Genomic DNA, 5,236 nt, shown 5'->3' with positions numbered 1-5,236 from the left:
CGAGGTCAATTCCTGGAATGGCTGGACTACCTTACGCTGAAAGACTGGAGCGACTGGGCTTGTGTACCCTTGAGTTTTGAAGACTGAGATGGGATCTGATTGAGACATATAAGATTATTAAAGGGTTGGACATTCTGGAGGCAGGAAACATGTTTCCGCTGATGGGTGAGTACCGAACCTGAGGACACAGCTTAAAAATACGGGGTAGACCATTTAGGACAGAGATGAGGAGAAACTTGTTCACCCAGAGAGTGGTGGCTGTGTGGAATGCTCTGCCCCAGAGGGCAGTGGAGGCCCAGTCTCTGGATGCATTTAAGAAAGAGTTGGATAGAGCTCTCAAAGATAGTGGAACCAAGGGTTAAGGACATAAGGCAGGAACAGGATACTGATTAGGAATGATCAGCCATGATCATGTTGAATAGCAGTGCAGGCTCGGAGGGCTAAATGGCCTACTCCTGCACCTATTGTCTATTGTCTATTGCAATTTCCATCCTATCAAATTTGTGGGTCTACCACAATATTTCAAAGAACTAGGAGAAATAAGCAAAATAATGTACAATTCAGAAACAGGAGGGAACGGATAGTGGGAATACAAGCCACATTGAGGTGGCCTATAAAGGTTAAAATCAAAGTAGCTCACCACCACTATTCCAAGGCCTTCTCAGCGTGGCAATAAATGCTGGCTCAGCCAGCAAAGCCCAGAGATCACGAGTGAATAAAAAGTAAATTGAGTACTAAGAGGCACCTTGATGTTTCTGAGGACAGCGTGAAACAGACTGACATGCTAGAACAGGTTGATGTTAGGGAGTATGTGCTGAAAATTTTGAATAAGGATAGATAATCTCCTGGGCCAGATGGGATATATCCAAGAATACTACAGGAAGCGAGGGAAGAGATTGCTGCACCTTGGCAATGATCTGTGTCCTCACTGTCCACTGGAGTAGTGCCAGATGATTGGAGGGTGGCAAATGTTATTCCTTTGTTTAAGGAAGGGAATAGCGATAATCCTGGAAATTACAGACCAGTCAGTCTTACGTCAGTGGTGCGCAAAGTATTGGGGAGGATTCTGAGAGACAGGATTTATGATTACTTGGAAAACCATAGTTTGATTAGAGATAGTCAGCATGGCTTTAGGGGAGGGGGGGTTGGGCAAACCTTACTGAATTCTTTGAGGATGTGAGAAAACACGTTGATGAAGATAGAGCGGTGGATATGGTGTGGATGGATTTTAGCAAGGCCTTTGATTAGAGTTCCCCATGGTAGATTCATATACAAAGTAAGGAGGCATGGGATACGGCGGACTCTGACTGTCTGGATACAGAATTGGTTGGCCCATAGAAGACAGAGGGTCGTGTTAGATGCAAAGTATTAAGCCTGGAGCTTGGTGACCTATGGTGTTCCGCAGGAGTCGGTTCTGGGACCTCTGCTCTTCGTGATATTTATAAATAACTTTGATGGAAGGGTGGGTCAGCAAGCTTGCCGATGATGCGAAGGTTGGTGGAGTGGTAGATAGTGTGGAAGGCTGATGTAGGTTGCAACAGGACATTGACACGATACAGAACTGGGCTGATAAGTGGCATACAGAGTTCAACCTAGAAAAATGTGAAGTTATTCACTTTGGAAGGTGAATGTGAATGCAGAATATAGGGTTAACGGCAGGATTCTTGGCAGTGTAGAAGAACAGAGAGATCTTGGGGTCCACGTCCATAGATCTCTCAAAGTTGCCACCCAAGTTGATAGGCTTGTTAAGAAGGCGTATGGTGTGTTGGCTTTCATTAGCAGGGGGATTAAGTTTGAGATGTGAGGTTATGCTGCAGCTCTATAGAGCCCTGGCTAGATCACACTTGGAATACTGTGTTCAATTCTGGTTGCCTCATTCTCGGAAAGATGTGGAGAATGCAGAGGAGATTTACCAGGATGCTGCCTGGACTGGAGGGCAGGTCTTATGAAGAAAGATTGAGGGAGCTAAGGCTTTTCTCATTGAAGTGAAGAAAGGTGAGAGTTGACTTGACAGAGGTGTACAAAATGTTGACAGGCATAGAGACAGTGGATCGCCAGTGATTTTTTTCCCATGGTGGAAATGTCTATCATGAGGGGGGATAATTTTCAGGTAAATGGAGGAAGGTTTAGGGGAAATGTCAGAGCCAGGTTCTTTACCCAGAGAGCACTGGGTCTGTGGAATGCATTGCTAGCGGTGGCAGTAGAGTCAGATATAACCAACTCCTCTCCACTGTTCTACTATCCTGGTTAGATGATGGCCAGGATTTTAGTTCTCATTCCTCTCCTGGTTTGATTCAGTTTTCTGATGCTATGATCATAAGTCCACATGGTTACTTGAGCTTATAGTTCAGTAAGAGAACTTTCTCAATTCCAGTTACAGAAACGGACTCTCCACCCATCTATGTCTTGTTATTTCCACTATCTGATCTCTCCTATTCCAGAATTAATCATTTTATTGCTTGTTTCTCCCAGTTCTTTGTGTAAATGTAATATTTCATGCTTTCACCTTCCTGTAGAATTAAACCCTCCCTTGATGTACAAGTCTGCCTCCCTCCAATGGAATTGGTTTTATCTCTGATGAGGTGCTACCATTTCATCTTGTGCAGATCCATCCTAGCCTAGTTACCTAATCCAATATTTACCTCTCTTATATGACAGCACAAACATAAACACAAGGTGTCAGGACAAATGGATAAACAGGTTAAGGTGTCATATGATATACTTGTCTTTATTAGCCAAGGCACAGAGTTTAAGAGCAGGGAGGATAAGCTTAAACTGTATAAAAAGTAGGTTAGGCCATAGCAGGAGTACTGTGTGGGGTTCTGGAATGCACATTATTGAGGGGAGGTGATAACACTGGAGAGAGTGCAGAGGTGATTTACCAGGATGTTGCCTGGGCTGGAAAGTTTCAGTTATGATGACAGAATGGACAGACTGGGAGTGTTTTCCTTGGAACAAGGAGATTGAGAGGAGTCATGATTGAGATGTATAAAATGAGGGGCATAATTAGGATTGACAGGAAGATATTTTCCCATTCATGGAGGAACCAATTACAGACGGTGTAGATTTACAGCAAGGGGCAGAAGATGTAAGGAAAAATAATTTTTCACCCAGAAGGTTGTGGGATTCTGGAACTCAATGCCTGTTAAGGATGGTAGAGGCAGAAATTTTCATAATATGTAAAAAGTATTTAAATATATACTTGTCATGCCAAGGCATACAAGTTTATAAGCCAAGTGACGGGAAATAGTTAGGTGGTTGTTTTTGACAGACATTGATTTGATGGGCTGTCAGCCTCTGACAAAGAGCCAAAGTCAGAGCAATGCAGTACTGGAGTTCACCAGGGAAGAAATGTACATCTAAAATAAAAAAGTCACTAAATGTCTGTTACTATAATTAGCATTAACTTAACAAAACAAGATATACGATATAATACCGCGTGCAATAAATTTAAATGTGTAAGAGATGAGATGAGAAGCAAGCTACATATCCAATCAAAAGGCCAGAATCAAAAGAGCAGTGATTTGATTGGAGATTTTTGAATCTAAAAGGCAAGTACTTTAAGGTAATAACTTTTTAAAGAAATTACACATTATCTCTCCGCAAAAATGCAGTGGAATTCCGGAGCTTCAAACGGATAAAAGCGGCTGCATTGATTACCTGTGAAGACATGAATCCTGCAACAGTTTGCTGAGGGAGAGTCTGCAACCAGCCATTAACCCTGAGAGGCAGAACCAGGAGGGAACTTACAAACATCACTCACTACCACTGCTCCTTCACAGATTTGTCCCGGATCCGATCACCGCTCTTCCCCCGGTACTGCTCCGGGACTCCCAGCCCCCGTCCTCTCTCTCTCCCTAGGTCAGTCAATCAGCCAGCGACTAGGAGAGTCAGTCTCTCCCTTTCTCTGTACCTCTCTCCTTCCCCCAGCCCGGGTCTGGGTCTGTGTCTGTGCCTCTCTCCTTCCCCCAGCCCGGGTCTGTGCCTCTCTCTCTCTCTGTCTGCTCCAAACACAAACTTCCGCTTCAACAATTGTTACAGTTGGATCACAATGCGCCTGCGCCCCCGCCTGTAACAGAAGCTCAATGCAAAGTCCTCACCTTCCACTGGAGTCACTCTCACCATCCACATCCTCACCTGCCCTCAATCTCACCATCCACATCCTCACCTGCCCTCAATCTCACCATCCACATTCTCCATGTCCACATACCACCCTGTTCTCGGGCTTGCTGCTGTGCTCCGTCGAACTCTACGCAAGTTGGAAGAATGCCTCATTTTCTGATGGGGTGCCCAATGGCCTTCAGGACTCAGTATCAAATTCAATAATTTTGGGGCCTTTTCATCACATGGGGCGGCTACCACAACCAACCTATTGTCAGCCACTAACGGTCCCCATTAGCTCCCACTGATTTCCCCCAGGCTGATCTTTACCCATTCCTTTGCCCAACTGTGTTTCTCTCTCTCTGGGATCCATCTCCACCTATCATTTATCCCTCCCAGCCCATCTTCAATTCTGAAGAAGGGTCACTGGATCCAAAATGTTAATTTTGCTTTCTCTCTGCAGAACTAGCTGAGTTTTTCCAATTATTTCTGTTTGTGTTTCTGATTTCCAGCACCCTCAATTTTTTTGGGTCTTGTTTTCTATATACCAATCAGTTGTTTTGTTAGGCAAGAACAACCAAATACCTCCCTGCTTTATGTACTGAATTCCTTGAGTAACTCACTCTGGCAGACTATTGTAAGTGTCACTCCCTAAGACAGTCAATTCTGGCACACTAATCACAGTCCTGGAGATGATCAATTTCTGCAAGCAAGTTGCACTCCTTGAGACACTCAACGCCAGCACTTTATTTTAACTCCCATTCCCTGAGGAGCTCAACTCCAGCACTCTATTGTGAGTTGCACATCTTGAGATGCACAATTTCTGTGGCTTATTGTAACTCCTTTAGGATCTCAACACAGCACTCTCGAGATACTCAATTTCTATGATCTATTGTAAGTCAAACTCCTTGTGACATTCACCTCTATTTTTTTTTAAGTGCACGAATCTTTATTCAAATTCCACCACCAGGAAGATAGGCAAACACCCGAGTGGCCAGTGACATCTTCTGTTTATATTTTTTTCTTTTTTAGTGCTTATTTTTTCCCCAGCACCCATGGTGTGTGTGTGCAGGTGTAAGACACAGTGAAAGACACAAAGTGCACGAATCTTTATTCAAATTCCACCACCAGGAAG

The 5,236-nt window shown here is 44.0% G+C and overlaps 1 protein-coding gene across 1 annotated transcript in view; it reads right to left on the bottom strand.

The window, feature by feature from the left end:
- The window catches only part of c1h18orf54 (chromosome 1 C18orf54 homolog), a 39,604-nt gene extending 35,546 nt beyond the window's left edge, over positions 1 to 4,058 (bottom strand). The window contains exon 1 of the mRNA XM_043721299.1: positions 3,661 to 4,058. The gene's annotated coding sequence lies outside the window, so the exon portion shown is untranslated. The remainder of the gene's footprint in view (positions 1 to 3,660) is intronic.
- Between the last annotated feature and the right edge of the window lie 1,178 nt (positions 4,059 to 5,236).

The sequence above is a fragment of the Chiloscyllium plagiosum genome, chromosome 1, assembly GCF_004010195.1.
Source record: "Chiloscyllium plagiosum isolate BGI_BamShark_2017 chromosome 1, ASM401019v2, whole genome shotgun sequence".
Classification (NCBI taxonomy): Eukaryota; Metazoa; Chordata; class Chondrichthyes; order Orectolobiformes; family Hemiscylliidae; genus Chiloscyllium; species Chiloscyllium plagiosum.
The sequence above is the reverse complement of the archived record's forward strand: the minus strand, read 5'-3'. Positions and strand labels throughout refer to the sequence as shown.